A 26,063-nucleotide genomic window follows, 5' to 3' on the forward strand; every position below is an offset into this window, starting at 1 on the left:
TAAAATAAACCTACAGTGAGAGGGACAGAGAGAGAACAGCAGGTAGCCATAAGCCTCTCTAATCTCTATGTCCCTCCAAATGCCAGTGTTGCCGGGTAGCCTACATCCTCACCAGATATTACCGGAGTGAAGTGCTCTACCTGGAGTGCACTGTAGGTGAGGAGGGGGTGAGAGAGAGAGATATACAGATAGAATAAAGGAAAGAGAGAGAACGAGAGAGTTTGACAGACGGATGGGATGAAGCCGATAAGAAAGCAGGAATGCGGCCTGCAGACAGGCCGATAAGTTAAAGTACGGTCTGCCTACTTTCCATGCATGTTGACACACACGCCCACCCACTGTGAGTGTTTAACATATGAGTTACCAAAGCTGCAGTGGAAAGTGGAAGCGAGCCCATTAACACGTGCATAATTAATACATGTAGAAAGCAAGAGGAAAGAGCAACAATGAGGAGAATATAAAAGAATATCACCTAAATAAAGGTAGATAAATAAAATAAAAAAAAGAAGTGTAGCATTTACTCATCCCAATGACACCAGCTGTATCTCACGCTCCTAGCTGCACTCTAATGCTGTTTGGCCCATTTTAGCCCAAAATAACTCTCACTGCCACTATAAATAATCCCTTGTAGTATCAACAAGCATTGTGGTAATATTCGAGGCACAAAGCTAGCCATGTCAAGACAACTTCAGAGCAAAGATAACTATGAGTCAGATACATTTACAGCCGTACACGTCCATCAGTAAGGCTGCACTTACTTGGATGGGTGTTTCATCTGTTTCATAGGAATTCTGTCATAAACCAGAGGATTGGAAACTTTTCTGTATATATTATATGTAACACTTTACATAATTGGAGAAATTGTGTCTAACGTTGTCGTTAGCGACAAAAAGGTTCCTGCTTCAAACTTCCTGGTCAGCCGAGACCTTCCTGTGTGTTGCTTGTATGTCCTTGCAGGTTCCTCCCACAGTCCACAGACATGCATTTCAAGTTAACCCCAGGTGTAATCACGCTGATGATGTGGAAGTCTAAAATCTCACAAAAAAACTGTATGTATCAAATATGGCGTTAATGATCTATGAACATTTTTATAGATTTTATATTTATGAGTTTGTTTTAGTAATGGTGTTTGTAGCATCTTACATATTGTAATTGTAATAATAAATAAATTAATTAATCAAGAAAAATACAGAGATGTATAGATAAATAGACATTTGACTGTTGATCCATGGCACCCAACACCAATGTCCACATGTAAGACATTCACTGTATTTTAAAAGCAAAGAGACTCCAGCGTGCAGTCTCTGTAGTTGCACCACTCAAACAAAAAACAGAAGAAATTGGTCAGAAGTCTGAAAACCTGGTAATTTTTGAGGACGTACAGCTTGAGTAAAATCCAAGACCTTAGTAGACAGCTGCATGGATTAAAACTGCAGCTGATGCAGGTCAGAGCTAGAGCTGGTAAGGTCATGCTACTGCAGTAACAAATATCACCATCATCGTGCTCAGGAGATGGAGAGATAAACGCTTAAGTGATGGTTTGCGTGATGAGCTCTTAACTCCCATAATTCACTTAGAAGTCATAAACTAAGAGTCCCTCTGAGCAGGTAGACATCTGCCTGCTCGTAGATTACAAAACTGCCATGTAAGTGAACGTCCGCTCTAAAAATAGGGCTTTTATTTCATTAATCCCCAGAGAGGTGGGCTTTTTGGAAATGTTGCCTTTTGACTTGATATAAAAATATCCTGAGCTTCGCAGACTCAAATGCAACTGTAACAGGATCATTTTCCATTTCGGGCTGGTTCAATAACTCCAGGTTACTGACTCTGGTGTCATTCTCTTGAAGACACAGCATTATAGCACATTCTGGCCCAATGCAAAGAGAAAATCCTTAGCAGACTGTGAGCAAGCATTTAATTCTTTTATAGCATACTGGGACGCATACGCTAAACTGACCAACAATAAAAACAACACTTAATCTCATCTTGTGATTTATCATCATAATGTTGATCACCTGCCACATGTTTAAAAACTACTAAAACTGTCTTTAATCTTTTTATGTTGTCACTATTTATCTACTCTGATAACAGAGCAGGATCCAAGTCCACCTCTCACAGTATAACAGGTGCTATGAGGGTGGAGGCAAGAATAGAAGCTGGCACGCCAAGGGAATAACAACGGAAGGTATACGATAACAATAATATTTATATTTATATTTATAACAAGGTGCAATAATAATTAATGTGCAATAATAACAGTGTGCAATACACATACACTTATTCTTCTTTTTTATACTAAGTTAATATACTGTGTTGTGTTGTTTGTTACGTTGTGATGTGTCATATCGTGTCGTGTTGTGTTATATGTAGTGCCGACGTAGGACAGTTTTTCCAATTTCATTGTACTACTGTACTATGTATGACTGTGCAATGACAATAAAGAGTTATCTTATCTTATCTTATCTTATCTTATCTTATCTTATATGGCTGAAGCAATCCTTGCTGCGAAACATCACTTGCAGCGACTGATAATCTGAGGGCTAAGCTGCTTATGTTGGAAAACAAACATTACTAGATGCCACCCAGCTGGTGGTGGAGCAAGAGCTCGGTCAAAAACTGGACCCCAGAGTGAAAAGCACACGGCTGTGTGTCCAGAGCTCTGCTTCACTGCAAGTAAACAAAGATATTCAAGAAAAAATAATCAAAACACATCCGAGAGGAATGTGTTGTGTAGCCATGTAACCACATCAGTGGTTTACAGTCACAAAACAAAAACTATTCACAGACTCCTTTAAACAGGAAGAAATGTGTTTTAACCACACACCAACAGCAGTTTTAACTAGAAGCTGTTATTATCTCAACTTTTTGCCTATCTGGGGGGGGGGGGGGGGGTTACCATGCCACCCACTGGAGCCACTTCCTCCAATAAGCCTCCACAGTTCGGCTATGGTCTTGCCCCCTCCGTGACACAAACACAGGTTTAAATCAGCCGGGGTGACAGTCATCCTACGTGCGTCCAACATAGTTTCTAACTGCCAAGGAAAGTCCAAACCACCGAGCAACCTCAAAGCTGCCAAATCCTCAATTCTACTCTCTCTGCGTGTCACACAGAAGCTATTCAAGGAACAAACTAAAGGATGTCAGGTCAGCACTCCTGCCATTTGGTGGCGATTGTTTCTCGGAGCAGATAAAGATACACTGTTTGCAATAAGTTAGCTGTCCAGTGAAGGCAGGAGCTACAAAGTGAAATTTTAATCAGAAGTAATCAGTGTTGTGGCTGAAAGCAATGGCCTGGTCCATTTAAAACTGCACAGTCAATAAAAACATGTCTGCTGGAGTTCCCAAAATTACTGGATTTGCTCAAAAACTGCACAAATTTGCAACACGAGCTTTCAAAGATGTGCGACTAATGCCTCATCCATTCAGTGTTAACGGCTTCTGGGAATCCATTTGAAAAGGTAGGATGTACCAACTTTGACTAAAACCCAGAGTGCTTCTTTGCAAAACAGGGGTTAAAAAGTCAGAAAACAAACCAAACTCTTCTCCATCACCGTGAGGAACAGGAGGCAGTTTCCTCCACCTCTGCCTCCTGTTAGTCATTTGTCCACTCACCCCCTCTATGATCCCTTTCAGAGTAATGAAGCAAGGCCTCCAGATGACCCAGACCTAAAATGAAGCAGCAGAGACCTACACTAAGCTCAGTAATAAATAGGAGGCTGTACAGAGTCCCCATCTTAAAAGAGAAAAGCTGGTAAAACCTGACTTTTCTTTCAAGATAAAAGCTGGCAGGAATTCAGCTTTCATATATTATACAAAAACTATAAAATTGTTCTTGGTTAACCACAGAGTATATTTCCTTAAAAGTCCTGTGATACATACAGTTATGTAACGACTAGCACAGAAAGCATTCGACAAACCAGCAAAACTCAATATGGAGACTGTAGGCAATGAAGCATGACTTTATCAGCTAAGCTCTGCTATGTTTCTTTGCCTCATCAGGTGAAACTCTACACTGTTCCCACATTGAACAATGAAATGTGAGAACATCTGTCAAGCGTGCGCGTGTGTGCACGTGTGTCTAACAACATCATTATCAAGTCATCGTGACAATGCATGTTGAGAGACAAGCTGGGAAAACTAGCCTGCTGAGAGAACCAGATCATCACCAATAAGACAGGAAAGGATTTAGATGTGCGGCTGTACACTGAATCACTTTCCCCTCACGTTCATAATTTAACACAAGCCCGGTGCATAAACACCCAATCTTTATAACAAACTGTTAGGACACATCCTACATCTGGTAGATGAACTTTCATGATACAAGAATAAATCAATTCACAATAATGCTAATTGTGTTTATACAAAGCCTTGATCCCAAACTGCAATTCCCACTGTGAGGAAGAGACTGAGAATCGTTCCATAATCTTTGAGGTCGTCCAGCCTCAACTTTAAATTTAGTAAACTTACTGAATTGGTATTAATGTGAGGGTCACAGGCTGTTATTTATGGTGTCCCCTTTTCTCCTCTGTTATTCTTTTTGCTCCTTTTTTACTGCACATGCACACGTTGTGTGTGGAGCGGAGTTGACAAGAGGCAGGCGAAGTGAAATACCATTAATGGAGTTGGCGACAACATGCAAGTGCAGTAAAAGCTTCCAAACAAGCGTTACAACAAGCATACTGAGAGTGAAAGTGAGTGAATGCAGGAGGGGGAGAGAGTTTACACTAAAACAAATAAACAGACAAAAAGCTGTTGGTGTAGCTGGAATTAAATACATCCATGCTGCTGTCACTTTGCTACATTAGCTCTCTTGCTAGCAGCCAATGTGCTGCTGCTGATGTGTCTCATGTGACAAGACTTAACAGTGATATCATCTCAGAGTCAAATCAATATCCAATACAGTTATTAGATCACTATCACCTATTGGTCAGTATCTTCTCCCCCTTAACGGGCAGACCAATCTCAATGAAACTTTGCACGAACATCGTCACACATACAGCGATTAATAACGTTTACATCTTTAAAAAACATCCATAATAAATCCCAATTGTTCTTATTTTCATCTTCATCATCCCCCTGTGAATGTGATATTGCATGCTCTGTTTGTGTTTCCCATGTCAGCGTACATTGCCATTGATAACTTAACAAAATTTGAATCACAGCTGGAATTTTCTTCATGTCGCCATTAAATACAGAATAAAATTTTTTAAAAACTCTTGCATCCTGGTAAAAAACTACCCATAGGAAGGGTTTCTGCTGTTATTATATAAATATTGCTAATATTATCTTAAAATAGCAAGCTGTTCCACCCTTTTCTGTGTTAACCACTTCAGCCTTTGAATATGCACGATGAACTGTCATATTTCAAGATGTAGTTTCCAAACGTGGACATCCAGTCACAGTTCATTTTAAGAAGATTAAAATCATTTTATTTGCTGAAAATCCTAGCTTTTTATGCCCGCTTGCAGTCCCAATCAAAAGTTTAAGACCACTTGAAACATGGTAGACAGTAGATCCCCTACGTGCGGCCGTCTTCACCACTTGCAGAAATGTTCCCACACCTCATGGAAATGCTTGCGTCAAGCATGCCGCAACAAATTTTTAAAGTGATCAACAATAACGGTGCAGCTACTCATTACTGAGTTCATGTTTGGAACTTTGATTTCTGTTTTGGGGGGTTTACAGGGTTTTTTTGAGGTGTGGTCCTAAACTTCTGATCAGCTGTAAAAGAGCCTGCTTCAGTTTAAGCGTTGTTTTCAATAAATTGCATGCTCAAAAAAATGTTTTGTCTCACTCTCATTTCTTCTTGTTGAATGTTGAAGCTCTACTTGGAACCTTGTTAAGTTCCCACCATGCTAAATATGATTATTTGCCATTTTTCCAAAAAATGGGAAACTTTGGATCCGGACTGTAATTCGTTTAGACTAAAAAGGCATGCAGGTAAAATGTACCTCGGAGACTGATGGATGTCGTTAACCTGGAGACAACATAGCCCACAAGTTCAGTACACTAAGATTGTGTTTGGTTGTCCCTAAATGGTGGATACAGAACCAGAAAACATGACATGTCGTACACAGCAGTAACCCTGCTGAGGTTGACTCTGCTTTATTTCATACCAGATGGAGAAAGTCTGATCGAGCAGATGGACAAAGGTGGTGAGATGGTGTGTGGGAAGCTTTGGTGGCAGAAAATACTGTATTACACCAAAGCTGCTCCTCTGGGGGCAGCAAAACAACTGTCAGCCAGGCTGCCACGATCAGGGTAGTACCACCAGGGCAACAAGCAACTCGCTCTTAGTATAACGTGGGAAATGAAAATGCACTGTAGACAGACAATGCAAAAAAAAAAAAACAACTCACCTACAATGCTACTGTGTGTGCCACCACGTGAGTCCAATCCTTCCAGCAGATCACGTTTTCAAAACGATATCATCACCAAGGCATCAGACATGAGCAGATGGCACAGATCTATAGAATCAATTGTGCTGTGTCATAAAATATCCACGAGCAGAAGCTTAACCTTGGAGACTGCAAATGCAGCTTTTTCTACTGCAGGGCGGCGTCTCACACAGACACTGGCTGTGAGAATGGGAGTATCACCATAGCTATCCCCTGGCAGAGTGACAGCAGCCATAATGGAGTGTCAGCAATCAGCACCTTCCAAATTACCAACACACACAGGTCAACCTGCGGTTTAATACAGCATGTGTGCATGGGGGGTGAGTGCATGGGGGCGCCAAGGCTTACTGTCTCACTAAATCTTTGCTCTGATGTCTCAGGCTGATAGAGACCATCACAGATTTTGGCTGTGATAGTTGGGAGTTTCCTACAGATTTACATTTTTGCTTAGCTGGCGACGGCATTACTTTAGAGCAGATGAAGCACTACCATCCTGGGGCGACCAGCTTTGGTCCATGAAGGTGGAGTTCAGGTACTTCTTACAATGGAACAAGATGTTTTTTGCAGATGAATGATACTAAGTGCAGACAGAATAACGACCTGAAATGGCCTGAAAGCCGGTTTCTAGTCATAAAACGAGACTAACTGCAAAAATAAAAGTATCCAAGAATGTATCATCGCATATGGCAATGGTCCTCCAGATGGATTAAAAAAAAACACAAAAAAAACAACGTAGTAACATGATTTGCCACTTTACTTGGGCAGGCCCATCAAAGTTAAGTCAATGTGTGGGAAAACACTGGTTTTGTAAATTAATTTAGATTTCATGTATAAGGTGATGTGAGATATAAATGTAGTAGGCACAACAATGTAGATCAGGGGTCTCAAACTCGCAACCCAGGGGTCACTTGCAGCCCACGTCATCCCTGCTTGTGGCCTGCATGTTGGCGTGAATGCAGTTTGGCCCTTGAAGTTACTTTTTTTGTTAGGAGGATTTGTTTGTTGTTGAGTACAATGCTAAAATAAGTTCTTTAAAAAGCAAAAAATGATTTAATATGAGGGCAATATGAGCAGGAAGCACACACATGTTGAGATTGGCTGTGTTAGTTCAGTGAGAGAGTTATTTATAAAGAAAACAACTTTCACTAGCAGTCATAAAACTAAAGTGTACATTTTCTGCATTTTTATGTTGTCAAATACAAACAAAATGATAGCAGAACTGCTGCCACGTGTCTGGCCAGAAAGAGAGTACCAATTTATTTATTTAGTAATTCAACGAAAGGCTTCAGTTAGTTAGGACGAGAGAAAAAAATCTCAATAACTATTTGGCTCTACAAAACATTTGATTCATTAGACTCAAGATCAGACATGATGTATCAGTTGATGTTGAATCAATTCACACATGTGCCTGTGCAGGTTTAGCAGAAACGTTTTTTTGGAGGGGGGAAATAGTAACATGCTTTAGGCAATGGCCGAACAATGCCAAATTAAATATATTTCTAGAAACCATGACCTCTAATTTTTGTATCACCTCATATTGTCGAGAGCTTTTAATCTGCGGAACGGAAACCACAGACCGCCATGTATTTCAACATAAGCCTCTGTTTGCAATGACTGTCTTGCTGCTGGTACTTCAGAACTGAATGAGAACAAAACCAAAACCGGGCGAGTTCTTACATGCAATTATGGGCTAGACTCAAAGACATTGTTGGGATTAAGGAGATAGACAAACAGGGTATTCACATAGAATTTAGCTTCTAGTGCTGGGAAAGTGAGAGAATTCACCTGAGGCAGTGAACAGGGGAAACAGATCGGTGCAGCAGTGCATCAGCTGAAGTCAGGGTGGTAGATCAGAAGGCCTGCTAGCACATTCCTCGACATTCATGTTATGCAGTACGGGAAAATATTAGACTGATAAATGAAAAACAGCAGTGTTTATGACCTCTATTTTTCCTGGCAACGCAACAGATTTTGGCTTTGGTTACTGCAAATGAAAGAGGAGGTATAAGCAGGGAGAACAATGCCTCAATTGATTATCAGAGTGGTGCCCTAAACATGACTCACCTCATTTAAAACCACAAGTCTTTCAGAGACCAAACTCTAACATCATGTTCGGGGGACTTTGACTCTCTCACTGATGTGCTTGAACTAAATATTCAGACCATATATTCAGTGTTCCTGTGAGAATTAATCAGAAATAATCAGCTGCAGCTTCCTTCAGTGTCCTGTCACATCTATCAGACGGTGCTGAGCCGTCTGAGCTGAGAGACAATAATGATCCCTTTTGTCTACGACAGCCATTCTAAGTGTCTAAGCAGCACCTGTCAGCAGCTAATCAGGTACACAGAGAATCCAACACACATATCTCCATTAATTTCTCCCGTCTCCCAACCCTTTTCATCCCACTCTCTGAAGTGCTCTCATCCCCACACTCCTCCACATTCCACACACACAATGACGTACAGCCAGCACTTCCTCCTCCACTCTAGCAAAATGGGATCAGTTTCCATCGCAGCCTGGCTCCCATCGTCCTGTTGCTTTGTTAGTGAAATCGGAGCTGTGTGGATACAGGTTACTTAGTCTACAATTATAAAAGAAAAAAGTTCTCAAGCTTCAAAAAAAGCTTTACAAAAGGTTTCTACATGCTGTAAGCATGTTTTACTGTGAACTCAGAGAGGATTGTGTAATTAGGTGTAGGTCCTTTCTACCTTTCAGATTCAGTTACAAGGTTAGAGGGTTAAATAGAACTGAACATGTAAACACTTCTCCTGCCTGCTGAAGGGAATTCAACCCGTCTTGGCCTTAGTAATTAAACATGGTCTCTGTTCTAATCCATAGTTTTTCTTCCTTTGTGTTAATTCTTAGTTCTTGTCCTGCTTAGTTTTATGAGTGTTTTCTCAATGAGAAGGAAAACTGTAATTTGGTTACATCATTGGTCCCTCTCTTAGCTAATCCTTGTTTTATTTCCAAGGTTTGTTTTCCCATTTGTGTTTTTAGTTCCCTTCTTTATTCCTTTTCTGTCCTTGATACTGTCTTGATTGAGTTCACTTGTGTCTGATTGGCCCTTTAACTGTTATGTGTAATAAGTGTGTTTTTCCTCAGTCTTTGTCAGTGCAATAGACCTCATTCACTAATATGTGCATAGAAATGATGTTATTTTGCATAAAAAAATAAGTGCGTATGCGAATTTACTGTCAGATTCATGAAATGCAAATGCATTAGTGAATCAGCATAATTCTAAACCAACAGGATAGTGCAATCAGCATTTTCGTGTCTCCAATTAACTGTATGAGCAAACAGATTTACCTCAAGGTGAAGGAAAGAAAGTGGCAGTGATGTTGTAAGAGAGAAGCCTGTTAAGGCAAGACAGCAGGAGAAAGACCAACTGAAGAAATTTAGACAATAGTGTCCTAGGAGGAAGCCACAAAAGGAACAGCTTTCCAAAGCTTCCAAATAAAAAGCAAAGCTCGGGCTCAGAGTCTGAGGAGGACAAGAAGGTCCAAGGTGGACAAGGGAGTAGGGGTGGGTTTTGATAATCGATTTATCGATTAAAATCGTTTCTAGCTCGGATAACGTGATATCGATTCATTAAAATCCTGAATCGATTTTTTAATATAAATTTATTTTGCCCGAAATGCCAGAATCTCAGGTGAAACCTCACAAAATGTCAACAACCACCAAACAGCTAAAACAGTGAATGAGAGCAGGAACACAATACTTCAACGCACAAGACTGCTGTTGTTTACAGCGCTGTCGGCCGCTGTTTTTTCCTTTTACTTACTTCCGAAAAGAAAACCTAATTTCTGCTGTTCAATGGGCTACTGAACAAATTGAAACGGTAATGTTCATATGTTGATTAATGGTTTTCTTTCGTTTTTGATCTACTGCAGAATATTTTTATAAGATCCCAGGCCAGGAAAATCACCAACATCTTTTTCTGTGTTTTATCTTCAGCTACTTTGACACAAAGGCCTCTGCTGTGATGCTCACACCTTTGATAAAGTCTTGCAAGTGTCAGCTTCCTTTTTATAGATACAAAAATGTGTAAATGTACTGATCTTAATTATAACATTTCTGACTGTCTGAGGCAAAATTTCCCAGATACAAATCGAATTGAATCGAATTGTGGATCGAATTGATTCGGGACCTTGTGAATCAGAATCAAATCGATTCTAGAAATCAGTGACGATACCCAGCCCTACAAGGGACACCTGATCTGTCAACCAAATAAGAGAAAGTTACTAAAAAACATCCATATTCTGGGATATTCTGGACATCTGTGATAGTACGTGAGGACATTAAACAAGGTTGAAAGTCAGTTTTAATGAAAGATAAGATTCTTGTTGCACATGGTCTGAGGCAGTTTTAAATCAGTTTGTTGAATATGAACAAATTAAGGTGTGAAAATAACAATGAACTGCAGATTAAACTCAGATTTGTGCATATCGACTGAATGAGACCCACTGTGCTTTGTATAATTCCTGCTGTTGCTTCCTAATTAGATTCCTAATGTCTGATGTTTATAGTTTTAGGCCTCTGATTGCTTGGTCAAAGTATAACATTTCCTGTTGACCACCCAACTGCCAGTTTATTTTGTACCTGCATATTAGTTCTTTCTATGAACTTCCTCAGAGATGTCTGATAGGTACCATTCTGTTCAAAAATGCAACTAAAATTGTGTTGAGCTGTGCTGGTGTATGCTGCTTTTCTGCTTTTCCTCATTCGACACACAAACCTTGTATTAGTGAAACCACATTTTGGGCTTTACTGGGAAGTCATGCACAAGTAAGAAGGAAAACTACCCAGTTCAAGACCCCTGAGAATGCTAAATAAACAAATAAAATCAGTTTCCAACTAAAGCTGGTATCAGCTGGCACACACCAAAGAGAAAAAACAACCTTAAAACTTTACTTTGGATCCAACATATTCAAACCATCTAACCACATATTTCTCCAAGTGCAAATGGGATTTGCTATCACTGCAAACCTCTGACACATGTTGAATGTTTCTAGATAAAGTTTTTTCTTGGAAATAACCTCCTTTGGCTGAAAAAGTCCAGATAATGGAATAGTGGAGGAGTACCTGGCCGTTATCTTTACTATAAATGCAAAGCTGAAAGAAGTTGCCTGGGTGGTGAACATGGCAGAACCTCACTGTATCGAGCTGAAACTTTTGTTTTAAAAATGAAAACCTAAAAAACCATTGACAGCCTCAGAGAGGCGGTGGACTGCTGAGTGCCACCAGTGATGATCCCTAGTTCTGTGGATGATGGCCAGGCTAGATGTTCTAATACCTCGTTACGCAACGAGCCATTCACTTCACCCATTCACACTCCCGTCTGTTCAAATCACATAGATGAACTAAAGCATTTTCTAAGCGTTATTAGGCTTCCCCAGCTTTAAAAGAACTGTTAGGGATGAAAGAGGATGTGTGTGAATCAATGGTGAAAGTCAAAAGCTTAATGATGTGGCAAAGGGCCTGCTTGGTGTCTGCACCCGGAATTTCCCACGTTTTATTGTGCAGAACAAGAGTGCACTACACAGAGTACACACTGCTGTCACAGATGTTATTGACAAGAAAAGAGCAAACTGATGAGTGACCTTTAACATGCAAGCAAATTTACCAAAGTGTGCACAATACACTTGGTGATGCATACACACAGTTACTCAAAAGCACTTTCACAATTGCTTAGACACTGCTTAGTGTTTACTGATGTTGCTCTGCAGTCTAAATGCCAGCAGCTCTGTTGAAGCTTTGAAAACTCAGCCCTATCTAAGGTCTGGGAAAATGAAAAACGTGCAGTTTTCTAACTAAGATTCTGATTAGATGTAAAACTTTGGAGTGTCATGTATCAAGCGAAGATACATGCAATAATGGGTTACAGGCAGCTGTAGCCAATCGCTGTGTACTAGGCCTCAACTACGCTAAATGGAGTCACTGAACTGCTTTTCAAAACTGTGTTTGATGTTAGTGCCTAATGACTCTTTATTAGTGTAATAATTTGATAAATATTATGACTTGTAGTGATGTTGTTACTGATGAATGTTACTTAGTCCTAATTGGCACCAATAGATGTCCTAATGTTTGTTTTAGTACACTTTACTGATAATAACTTCTACTAGGGGTGGGAGAAAAAATCGATACTGTGTAGTATCGTGATATTTTGTTTGCTAATAATGTATCGATACAGGGACAGCAGAAATCGATATTTTGTTACAAAAAAAGTTTTTATGGACTGGAACATGCTCTGACTTCAGAGCATGTTGATCCTTTTTCTGAGCAACAATCCTGAAATTCCTTCACTGTCCAAATGTGTTTAACTTTTTTTTTGGCAGCAATAAACATGACAGTTTACTTATTTTAATTTAAGACATGTTTTATTTTAATTAAGTTTAAAACTTTTTTATTTAATGTAAAATTATATTTTGTTTTAATTTACTTTCAAATTCTTCAGTTGCTGAATGGGCTGCATAGTTTTCATAAATTGCATAGTTCAGAATAGCTATAATTGTACCAGATGGTTGCATTCAGTTAAGTTGGACTAGACTGTAATACAAACCGTTCAGTTTGTCAACAATAAAACTGACTGAAATGAGAGACTGAGTGTGAGACTTTGATATTAGATAAAATGAATATTGATAAAGTTTACCTTTATGTACAGAATCTGAATTTCACAAAATATTTTTAAAAATTGCAATAATATCGTATCGTGCGTTAAGTATTGTGATAATATCGTATTGTGGGATGTATGGTGATTCCCACCTCTAACTTCTACCATCTGGTCCAAATAAGGTAAGATCAGGTTAGAGCAGGGCGATATGACCAAAAATATTTATCACGATATACATTTGAAAATTTGCAATAACGATATAACTGACGATATAATTGACACTAGACAAAATACTTTATAACTCCTCAACTTTATTGGTGCAAAAAAAAAACCATCAATGTATTTTCACTTAAACAAGCAGCTTTTTTATGTGCATTAAAGTTATATAAAAAATTTGCAGTGCAAATGCAAATTCCTTGCTGACAGTTTAACCAAAAGGCATTTCCTGTGGAAATTGGCCGACATATCCTCAGCATAACCATGTATATATCCACAAAACTTAAAAAGCGGTTATACACACACAATACAGTAATATTATGTTGAAGCACAGTATGTATCACTCCGTGAGACGCCTGCCTACAATAGCCGTAATGCTCTGACAATCCATCAAGCTGTGCGGGTTCGTAGCTTAGCAAAGTTGTACTAAAACATGTGACAGATTTTCCAGCGCCGTGTAGCACATAAAATTGTTTCGAGGTCAGTAAACACGATCAGAATTCATACATAAGGCACACGGGATTATAAGGGGCACTGTCGATTTTCAGAAATATCAAAGGATCGATTTTAAGTGCGCCGTATTTTCCAAAAAAACACTGTAATAACGACGCCCTGCTAGCATGCACTACCAAAAATAGTGCTTTGTTGTGTATCTGATGGACGAAAGCTAAACCAGTTCCACACCACTGAAGTTGCAGCATTTTTACAAACCAATTCTGGTTCATCCGTTTCATTTAACGATCCGCTTTCGCTCTCCTCATTCTGCGTCGCCGCCATGTGCGTATGTAAACAAAGGCACTGTGCGTGTGCGTTTTACCCATGTTCTATCGCAATATTTCATTTTCCTATCATTGCCAAACATTACACCAGTATGATATAGCCCAGCCCTAGATCTGGTTCCAAAAAACCAGCAGCGATAATACTAAGCTGCTGTGAGTCTCTTAACCAGGAGGTGATGTCATAGTAGTTCCTGTCATTTTTTATATCGACTCTATGGTCTACACACCTCTCCTCTATCAGTAGCTACTGCTTTCTGTTCCCTTAATACAGTTTTCAGCACCATTAGGAACTTGTATGAACTTCTCCAGTTAAGGACATAAAGAAAGGAAATAAACAAAAGTGGTGTAAGTAACAACATACTGAAATATCACAGGTCATAGCATTTTTTCACACTGCAGTTTGGTCTTTTGAAGTCGAAGCATAGTCAGCTGGATGTGGTTACAACGTTCACACATTCGAGTGCTGTTAGCGTCAGAACCTAGCCCTCGCTGAAACCACTGAAAGTGTAGTCAAAACCAGTAAAACTAAAACAATCCTTTCCAGCATCTGTCTCACAGGTTTCTCATGTGATGGGGTGTCTACTGAAATACATTAAAGGTACTAATGAAGGAGGACACATGTCTAGGTTGTTGTGAAAAGATTTCTTTAATACTTAAGATGGATATCAATAAGATTTTAACTGATAGCAGTGCCATTACTGATTTTGCCTATAGGTCAGAGAAAGGGACGTCAATTGGATTAAACAAAATACGCTTAAAATGAACAGTTCATCTGTTTAACTAATCAGATAAAGACAATTTTTGTCACTTTTTAACAATTTTAGAGACAAAGTTTTAGGTGATTTGTATCTCAGTTTAAAAACGCGAACTTTCATCTGTTTAAACATTTTGGAAGCTTAACTTACAAAGTTCCCTTCTCTGCCAGCATCTGGAGGTCATCAAGAGAAAGGAAGGACGATTTTTTTCATTCTTGATCAAATACCAACTCTATAGTCCAGTCTATTCATAGAGATCAAGTTACAGCTTCATATTTATTTGTCAACACCAAAAAATTGCATTACTAAATGAAGTTTAAGGGAAAATCTTTTCCTCCACACTGGCCTTGACCTTTGGGACGACAGATTAATAAGTGACCAAAACATCTCCAGTAAATTCTTTTGTTCTCCTTTAACAGCTACTTCACATAAACCTAACTGAGAACTAAAGCAGCTTTTCTTATATGCATATCATAGTCTTGTCTTGTCAACTGCTTCTGAGAATCTTGGGTTGAGGTGTATTGTTGGTAAATGTATCCCTGGCAGATTCCCTTATGATGTTTTGGAGATTTAACACCGCTGTCCTCCTGTATTAAAAAAGAAAGAAAGAAAGAAAGAAGCAAGCTGTTCTACAGTGGCTCACTGGCACACAATACTCCTCTGTTCACTGGATGCCAAATGGTCCAGTCATCACCCCTCATGCCACCCCAATCCCTCTTTCACTGTCTCTCAGGATTTTTCTCTGTCTTTCCCTGTGACAGAAGCTGCTGCTGATGGTCAGTCAGATTAGCTGAAGAGTCAACTCGAAAACAGACAAATAAAGAGCTGCTTTGTGTCCGTCTGGTGCCAACGACCCCGGAAATAAGAGAGGAAACTGAGTGGACAGAGAAAGAGCCATTATAATGACCAACTGTTAAAGGTTGGGTTTGCAGGGAAAACCAGCAGTACCTGGGTCAGTACGATGTCCAATTATATGCTTTTATTTTAATGTGTATTTCATGTTGTCGCAGAGGTTCTCAAATAATGGATCAAGCACAGTGAATCTTGAAACTATAGAAAAACTAGAGATTTTTCACTTGTTCCACTGGCAGATTTTTTCACTTGCCTCTGACAAAGGACACTAAACTTCATTAGGCAGTCACTGGGTGGTGGGAATTATTAAAGACTGTAATTAATAAGAAAATATGTGAGGGGGGAATTTTAGCTGACTGCTAGCATGAAAAAAAACCCCTTCAAAATGGAGGCAAACTTTTCTGTATGCATTCAGATAGAAAACTAATACTAACAATGCCAAGCATCCCTCCTTAAAGAAACCTAGCCTACTTCAAAAGAGCATGCAATCTGATTGGGAGGTCACAAATCTACTCACTACCTTAATACCACTGTGCTGCTATACAAGCACTTCTGAATAGAAAGCTGAAATACAGAAACAAGTTAAGGAGATCTCAAGTGATGTAGTATAATATCAATCAAAACTCTCTGAACAAGTTTCATTATCATAAAGCAAGCATGTGACCCAAACCCTATCCCCACACTGCACATCTATTCAAACTCTATTCAAATCTAAATAGACTAACAGCTGCATTATGGTGCCGCCAGAGAGAGTCAACTGCACCAACACACGGTGCTCCATGAACACCATACGCCTGCTGTTATCAACTGACAATCCAAAGCAAACTATAAATATCATACTTTGATTTCACCAGAGCAAAAAAGAAAAAGAAAATACAGTCGAAGGTTACTCAGCAATTAGTGGTGAGCTAAGTTAGCGGTGCTTTGATATGAGGGTTCTGTGTCACAGGCGGCAGGGAGTGCTTACAGCTGTTTACATTTTAGGATGGTTCCCAAAAAACCCCCAAAAAACCAACCTCATTTCAGCTGGTGGAAATGTTAGGCTGAGGCAGTCATTCCTGCTGGTTTGAATCATGTATGCAATGTGAAGGCAGTTTAGGTTCAATGTGGCAAAACCTGTTTAGATAACAGCAGCATGAAACAACAATGTATTAGTATTAGAAAACAAAGGGACATTTGACAAAGGGACATGGGTCAAATTTACCAAACAACACTGCAGAAAACAACAGAAGCATACAATGTCACAAGAAACATGCTGTACATGCAGGAAGCTACAGTTCATAACAGCCCAGAACAGTCATTAAAACACTGTAGCAGTCACAGCTGTAGTCACATAAGCTCAGTGCGAAATAATTTAGTTTTTCCAAGTCCTACTGTGGTGCGTATAACATGTAGGTTTTCCTATTGACTATTCACTTGTGTAATCCTTATATTGAGAAAGAATTAGGGTTATTTTCTCTCCAGGTCTCACCAAACCTTCTCTCACAAAAAAGACTAACAGAGCTCAGAGCGTAGCACACTGCCCTGCTGGTTTAAATAGTTTATAATCCCTTTGTCCCTTTGTCTGCCATCATTTAGACTGAATAGCCTTTATCATGTGGGTCATCAAAGAGTGAAGATTGCATAGTTAATAGTCCTATTAGACTCTTGTGAAGGGTTTATTCACAGTCGAATTGCCCTAATTGTGTTCAATGAGCAACAAGGGAGTAGACACACACAGAGTGGGGCTCGTGGGCTAAAAATGAATGAATGAATGAATGCCTGTCCGATACAGGCACACACAAACACACACAGAAGCCTGAGAACATGCTTTCCAGCTCAGAGACAAAAACATGCATTCACACACACACACACACACACACACACACACCTCCAAAGATTTACATGTAGTGGCGTGTAGTTGAGATTGCTACCCCTGCAGCCAGAAGTAGGTGGCAGGAGACAACAGCAACAAGTGTGGAGAACTACAGCTCACACTACTTGAGACACCCCACACACAAAAGAGGGGGGATGTACCCGTGAAAAACAGCATTGCTTTCTGGAAAGGGTCCCTGCCAACTGACAGAAAACAGGCAACAGGAGAAAAAGAAGAGAAAAAACCTCTTAGCCTAATCAGCACCATTCTGGAGGTCTGTGCAAGATGCCACCCACAGTCACAGAGAGCATACCCAAGTACTAAGTCCCCTGCCACTCATCACATCAATGATAACAATGCAGCAAGGTCAAGAAGGTGAAGACATCTTGAGTGACATCAGTAAATGAAACATGCTTTACTTAAATGCACCGATCCCCTACAGAATGAATAGCTTTAGATCTAGCAGGCCAATAGCAGCCCACATCAATGGATACCCTAACTCATTCCCTTCTTCAAGTCAATTGGTGAAGCACATACAGGTCATGCAATTGAAACTGTTATTTTAGCCTTTCCACAACGGCTGCAAGTCTGCAAACTTCTTTGCAACCCATCTCACCTCGTGCTGTTTAATATAAATGATCAGTGGCTAAGAAAACAAGAGCAGTTGTCGTGGAACTCAGATTCCTTGCCAGAAAGCCCAAGGTAGCAGAAAAAAGGAAATACATTAACATTAAGTTCACTTAATCTCTTTATTTTGTGTCCTTGCTCTACAGGACCCTTCACCATGTAAAAAAAAGAAGGCAATGTTTTAGGAAAAGAAGTCATGTTCGCTTGTGTTATCTGTTTTATCTGATGCTCTCACAGCAGCAAGCAAGGAAGACTGTGCTGACATCAGTGTGTTATGTGCGTGTTGCATCATAAATGGTGTTACATTACCCTTACATTAATTAAATCAAATGCTCAAGTTACTGTCAAGTTGCTGTTAGAGGTAAAGGCGAGCAAGGAAATCATGGGTCACAGGACAAATGTTTGGTAACTAAGGGCACCAAACACTCTAAATATCATGGCCATTAATACAGCAGTGATGAACGTCACTGACAGTTGACGAAGATCTTGTCATGCTGATGGAGTAAACTTGAAGCCTTCAGGTCAAATAGCAAAAACAAAAGTCTTCCTATTCAGATCCACAAAAGTCATTAAGTTCACATTTAAAGAGAGTTACATAAACTGCATTATTTAACTAAACCACCAACAAGCGCACAGTTTAGGCTGTTTTAGTTCTATTTGCCCCGAGCGCACTGAATAATTCATGGCGCTGCCATAAGCGGAACAGGCATAGTAACACTAAGCAGGGGCCACGCATGGAAAACTCTCATCAATAAAACACTGTTTGACAAATAAGCCTGACATCAGTTAAGGGTACCCTCTTCTGCCTCTAGCCCTCACTGACTGCACACAAGTTCTTACAGACATGCATCATGTCTTTACATGACTGTGCGACATTGTCTTTGAACTAATTATAAAAGAAAACCATGCATATAGAGTTTACTGTACATATTCCTGTTAGCGCAAAGGCTTTAAATGTAAATCAAATTAGGTTAGAGATGTAGCTGAACACGTGCAGCATCCCACAACAAGATATCACTTTCCTACTAATCATGTTTAGACCTTTACACAGTAGCACATGGCTTGACATTCTCCCTTAGGGTTTAGGGTCTAACTTATTTTCACTAAGTGCTGTCATTCATTCAGTCTCTCTGTTTTCTCCATCAAAAAATGGGCCGCAGTGAGTAAGGAGGGCTGCATGCCTGCACAGTGAGCGCAGCGTTTCATGTACACAGGCTGGAATGTGACGCAGTTGACCGTCGGTGTCTGATAGCTGGCATCTGCTAGGTGGGCTCATTCCACCGCAGCACAGCAGAGGCTTAGGTGGTACTGAGAGAAACTCTACACCTCTGCAAGGCAGGCAGGGGCATGAGAACACAGCATCACTAATGCTCATCAACCATGACCCCTGCCAGGGACCCTGACGAGCACATCAGTTTAATGTATCCATCTGGGATTGGCAGAGCGGCAGAAGGCTCACAAGTCCACTGCAAACTCAGAGATTACAGAAAGATGGTCACTATAGACAGACAGTAGGACTGATGGATAAATAGATGGATGGATGAATGGTGTAATGAAAGAATGGCTGGGGTGGGTAGATGAATGAATGAATGAATGAATGAATGAATGAATGAATGAATGAATGAATGAATGAATGAATGAAGAGACTGATGTGTCATTGGATAGCCTGTTCTCAGTATGCATGCTGCTTGGATCATTACAACAACAGCAGTGATGAAGTAAGAACAGACTGAGTCAGAGAGGATCACTTCCACTGATGTCAGAATTAGGGCTGCTCAATTAATCGAATTTTAATCACGATTACGATCTGGAATTTCAACGATCATTAAAAATGACTGAGCCGATTATTAGCCCCTCCCTCATTTATCCGCGACACCTTAAAGGCCGGTCTGTGAAAATATTGTCGGGCATAAACCGTCCGTGGCGCAAAAAAGGTTGGAGACCGCTGATTAAGAGGACCCGAGGGAAGCTCGGAAAGCTAAGCAGAAGTTATTTGGAGAGGAGAGTGACTGCCGCTGGTTGAAAAGAGAGTTTAAAAAAAAAAAAACTTCAGTGGTGTTGCACACTATTTTATATTATTTTTTTAAAGTCATTGTTAACCCTTTAAAGCCGGTCAGAGCAGCACGCTCCGTGTTGTGTAACTATTTTTAAATCCCTGTAGAACCTGAACCGTGTAAGCTAGCGCAATAATTTGTTTTGCATATGAAACCGGAGGAGTTGTACTTACATCTGATGCCATCAGCTTGTCCTCGGTCACGGTTTCCTTCCACATATAGCTTTGCAAAAATTGCATAAAAAGCGCTTGCAGGAACAAAAACATAATATTCCAGAAACACACTTTGCCGATCCATCAGCTGTTCGTAACACTTCCCAAGACTTTGTGGACTGGTGCCAGCTAAACTACCTCCAGATCAACGCCAGTAAAACCAAGGAACTGGTGGTAGACTTCCGCAGGCACAAGCATTCTCCACTGCAACCACTGAACATCCAAGGTATGGACATTGAGGCTGTGGACAGCTACAGGTACCTTGGTGTTCATCTGAACAACAGACTGGACTGGACTCATGACTCAGACGCCCTCTACAGGAAAGGGCAGAGCAGGCTGTACCTGCTGCGGAGACTCAGGTCGTTTGGAGTGGAGGGCCCACTCCTGAAGAAATTCTATGACTCTGTTGTGGCTTCTGCTATCTTTTATGGTGTGGTCTGCTGGGGCGGCAGCATCTCTGCTGGGGACAGGAAGAGACTGAACAGGGTGATCCGAAGGGCCAGCTCTGTTCTAGGATGCCCTCTGGACCCAGTGGAGGTGGTGAGTGACAGGAGAACGGCGGCTAAGCTGTCATCCCTGATGGACAACATCTCCCACCCCATGCAGCAGACTGTGACAGCACTGAGCAGCTCCTTCAGTGGGAGACTGCGGCACCCACGGTGTGGGACGGAGAGATTTCGCAGGTCTTTCCTCCCCACTGCTGTCAGACTCCACAACAAAGACTTTAACTGAACAAACACACACATCCATACATATGCAATAATACTAAGTGCAATAATCCTTTCTGTCATCGTTGTATTTTACTCAGTTGTATATAGTATTTGTATTTGTATTCTATTTTTATCTTATTGTATATTTATTTTATTTTATTCTACTGTATATAGTATTTTATTTTATTCTATTCTGTACAGTTATGTACTGTATTTATTCTTATTGTATTCTAATTTTTGCCTCATAACTTTTGCACTGTCCACTTCCTGCTGTGACAAAACAAATTTCCCACGTGTGGGACTAATAAAGGTTATCTTATCTTATCTTATCTTCCCACAGTGAAATGATGCACATGCTGTTTTCTTTGCAAATTTGCATCATAGGATTGTTTTTTGTTTTTCCTGCAGTATATAAAAACTGTATCTCCAAAATAAAACTATGAAGACACTCAAAATAAATTTCCTGTTGTTGTAAACTATTTTTTGCAACTTTATTATATTTAAAGTTTTGAGGGATAAGCCTCTTAAATTTCTCCAAGTAGAAATATATGTAAACAAAACAAAAGCGATTTTCAATTTTTTTTGTAGTTTATTGCACTTTTTTGCAATTTATGTAATTACTATGGACTTAATGCATACATATTATTAAAATATGGGCTATAACAGTTGTATTGATGTATAGCAACTTGAAATGCTCCCACAAATGGCACTACAGCATGTAAAAAAAATAATATAAGCTCTGGTGGACTTGGTTCTATAGTAGGTCTTAAAGGGTTAAATAAATATCGTCAAATAATCGTGATCTCAATTTCAGTGAAAATAATCGTGATTATCATTTTTGCCATAATCGAGCAGCCCTAGTCAGAATTGTTGATCTAGTTCTGGGAAACTAGCTTTAACAATCTCATCACTTCTCAGCTGTCAATTTCACAACATGGGTTGCAACATGTGCGATCATGGAAAATGTGCTATATAAGACCCTTGACAAATCTACATGCGAGGTGTAAAAATATTTTGATCAATCTGGCTTCAGACTGTATAAATGGATTAAGCTAGTGAAACAGCATACTTGTATTCATATTTCATATGATGCCAAGTTTAGCAAATGGCCAGCTGTAAAGTAGGCAGTGCTCGAAGACCTGAGCGAAGAGAACACAGCGCTTGATGAAGAGGAAGTACTGCTGAAACACAATGACTTTTAAAAGAGTCCACAATAACACCATGTCTTTCTCATGATTCTGTGGATTTTTTAGTCTTGTGCTTCACTTCAGTGCCGGAGGAGCTGCACACTGTACTCCAAACATTCACAATTAGCAGACACCTGCCTACTGCTTGAATTAGACTTAATTTATTACCTTTCATATTAAATATAAGCAATTCTTGGAGGTGTTTAAGAAGAAAACATTTGTGAAACACTTATTTAATAAACTTATTTTCCCAGCGTTTCTCTTCCAAGTCAAATGCTTACAGCTGTGCTTAGACTGGTGTATGAGCACAGCTGCTCAGACTTCCTTCTCCCGTGACACCAGGCTTCTGCTCGGGGGATGCTGAGATGTTTCCAAGCCAGCTGAGAGACAAAGTATATCCCGACTCTGCCCAAGGGTCTTTTTCCTCTTTGGCCATGTCTGAAACACCTCACACGCTGACCTTGTGATTCTATCTCAGATGGGAAGCTTGTCAGCCTTGCCTTCGCAAATGGCGCCGTACGACAAGGGTGATGCAGCATCCACTGGTGCGAGCTAGATTTTGGTGTCATTTTAGCCTGTCGTGCACCTCTCAGTTTTTGTAAGCAGATGTAGGTTCTGCGGCTGCTTTTACCAACATTTTATTGCTCCACGAGTACAGAAGCTTGTGGATTCACAGATTATACAGAGGACGATATTGCAATAGTTTGAAAAAAATGAGACTTCTGCTTCCAGTTTTAACTTATTCTCATTGTACAGCAGCGCTGATGTGAAGGTTTTGTCTGAGTAGTGACACCTAGTGTTCATGAAAATACTGCAGAAAGTAACCACGCCCTCAGTGCTGGTAGAACTGCTATAGAAATGTGGCGACACGCGCCTAACAACACAGCCTAACAACAGGTATAACAGGTCTATAAGTGTGTGTCCAGGCAGGCATAAGTGTCTTTCAGTTGCTACCATTAGCTCATGGGCAAAGATAAAGCTCAGAAATTAAACAGACCAATCAAATTGACAGTTTTGCCTCTAGGCTCAGCTCTCTCCTCATAAAATCTGAATAGATGATGCAGATGCTTCACCAATCCATCTGTCCACTCTTTCCCCCACTTGTGAACAAGATTCCGGGATACTTAAAAACCTGCAGCATTAACAACAGGCCCAGTACCCCATTCTCCTGAAGCATCTCCCACAGGACACCCAAGAGAGTCATAGATACATGACAGACATAGAGTGGTCAGGCAAACTCCAATGAACTGTCTTCACACAAGGCAATTTCCCATGACTCTGAGAGCTGATAGTAATCCAAACTAATGCTTGGATTAAGAGTCTTAAACCACTGTATCCCACCCACCCTTAAGCCCCAAGAAAATAGCCTCCCTGCTGACAAGCAGTTCCGAACCAAATCTCAGCTTTGTCTCCGGCCGTGGGCACAGCACTGAGCTGCTGATAGGTTTCTCATCAACATAGACCAGGCTGGTGTAGGGACAGGAAGCGTTTGTCTCTGTCAGCAGGTTGCCAGGGTGAATTCTGGGAGTTAAGCCTTCTATGCATAGCATTCTCAGTTCCCACATCTCCCTCCCCCAGCTCAGTGACCATCCACGCCAGGAACAAAACCCTGAGAATGCGAGCTATGCAGAGCTGCAGCTCGGAGACACCTGTTCAGGCAACCACCACGGGTCAAACTCTCCTACACGGAGCCTCGTCTGAGTCACAGCATTTGACCCCACCCTAACCTCCGCTGCTCCCATATACACACTCCAGAGAACTATGTGCACAAAAAACAAAAGAAAATCATCTGGCAGCAGGGATTTGCACAGTCAATTTCCAGGATGCAAACATTTGTACCTTGACCCCTCAATCATCACTAAGAGTCCCTGAACCCACTAACCATGACAAACCTGATTTAATGAAACCCTCTGTCATGATGCCCGACTGCTGACCTCACAAACAAGCTTGAGTAATGAACTTGACTAAAATACTTACAAAGTCTCCTGAGAGACTTTTCCTGCCCATTTGGAATGCAGACTAAAGGCCTCTTACCCTTTTCTAGACAAGATTTGAAGAAAAAAAAAAGTTGGGTTATTCCTAGTGAGCGCACAATAGGTGGCCAAAAAACTGTAGAATAAACCACACAGAGGAATGTCAGCTCTTCAGAACGTCCCCTCAGTGGCAGTGAACCATGAGGAAAAGAAGGTCATCCTCTTACTGTCTTTTTTTTTCCTTTTCACTCTCAGCCAAAGCACCACAAATGTGGTAGAAGGATACGAACAAAGTCACTACTGAGTGATGGGACACAGTTCAGGCACTTTACCTGCCAGCAAGCAGTGAGAGGTTTATTTGAAATTAAGTCACCTAGACATTGATTTAAATTTGGAAAACCCTTGAATTCAATGGGATTTTTGCCAGTGAAGTCCAGCTTTGTTTTTAATGAACTGTTTCCTCCAAACATCACTGCACTTCCTCTTTTACATGAGAGCCACATTTGGAGTCAGTGGTTATGCAGAATTTAACTTTCAAGGGACTCAGAGGAATAAGAGGAATTGAAAACAACAGCTTAATTCGGCAAATTATACTGGTGTCTTGGGTCCCTTTGACTTTTGGCCACTTCAAGAATCCCATTATAGGAAGATACTTTCACTTCTGGACTATCAGGCACTCTTAAGTAAAGATGCACAAAGGGTGTGAGCTATAATTATATGAAGGCATAGCAATAAGGATTATGAAGGAATTGCGTGAGACAAAACACACATACACCTGCTCGATCATGATTATGCACATTCAAAATATGCAAAACCAGTGGCTGAACTGGGAGGCGGTGGCAGCTGGCCAAGTGCTGAGTCTCCCGGTGTGGCAGCCCAGTCAGAGGCTTGGCGATGTCAGCCAGTGTCAAGCTCCGTGTCACCATACTTGACTTCGCAGGGCACAAGGGCTCTGTATTCCCTCTGTCCACACTACAAGGCGTGGATAGAGGGAGAAGGAGCTTTACGTTGTAGGTGTGTGTGCTTGTGGAAAGGTTGTCTTTATGCTTGGTTTGTGTGTATTTTACCAGGCTGGACTACCTGTGTCGTGTCATTAGGTTGTACGTGTAGCCGTGCATGTTGCTATCACTAATAACAACTTATCACTGTCATTTCGAAACATTGTTGTGGGCCCTGCAACGCAGCTGCGTTCACTTCCCCGCGGAAACCCAAGAAAAGCCGTCAGGTGAAATTTTATTTACTAAAAAGGCGATATTAGGAATGAATTTCACATTTCACTGCGCATATGATATCGACAGAAGGGGACGAGGTTAACATTTCCTTCGAATTAATCAATTTTACCGTGTAAAATTTGGCACAAGTCCCAGATGGTTACTTTTATATTTTGTAGGTTGGTAACAACTGAAGTTCGCTGTTAGGTTAGCGCATACAAAGCAACTCTATTACACTGTTACACGGCTAGTCTCGCTACCTATAGCCTTACGCTTTTCCCCCATGGAACCACTGCAATATTCACGGCAGCTTTTATTTTAAATGCAAATATATTCGTTTGTTTTCATTGTTCTGACAGCTGTGAGGATAAATAACGTGATGGTTCTACTCACTCGGAGTTCGGAGTTGAATGGCCACGGTGTAGCTACTCCACTGGTTCTTTCGAGGGCAAAACTTTTCACTGGTTTTGTTTCCCACTTTTAAAACCGTCTGTTCTTTCCTTTGTAGACCCTTAACTCATCCCCGCTCTCTGCGGTGTGTGCTGAGCTTTCAAAACGTTACGCCTCGGCAGACGGTGCCACTCTCCAAGAATCGTAAAGTGCTCTGTCAAGGGGCTGACTTGG

At 40.6% G+C, this 26,063-nt stretch overlaps 1 protein-coding gene across 7 annotated transcripts in view; it reads right to left on the reverse strand.

Annotated features, from left to right (window-relative positions):
* mpp7a (MAGUK p55 scaffold protein 7a) overlaps window positions 1-26,063 on the reverse strand; it is a 66,178-nt gene extending 40,115 nt beyond the window's left edge. For 2 of the 7 annotated variants that reach the window (XM_086307301.1, XM_086307299.1), the window contains exon 1: window positions 25,833-26,063. The gene's annotated coding sequence lies outside the window, so the exon portion shown is untranslated. The remainder of the gene's footprint in view (window positions 1-25,832) is intronic. The other 5 variants (XM_086307303.1, XM_086307302.1, XM_086307300.1 and 2 more) reach the window with 4 other exon arrangements.

The sequence above is a fragment of the Aulonocara sp. 'chitande type north' Nkhata Bay genome, linkage group LG9, assembly GCF_057382095.1.
Source record: "Aulonocara sp. 'chitande type north' Nkhata Bay isolate Kocher_YH1m ecotype deep benthic linkage group LG9, A_spYH_male_GT1.1, whole genome shotgun sequence".
NCBI lineage: Eukaryota > Metazoa > Chordata > Actinopteri > Cichliformes > Cichlidae > Aulonocara > Aulonocara sp. 'chitande type north' Nkhata Bay.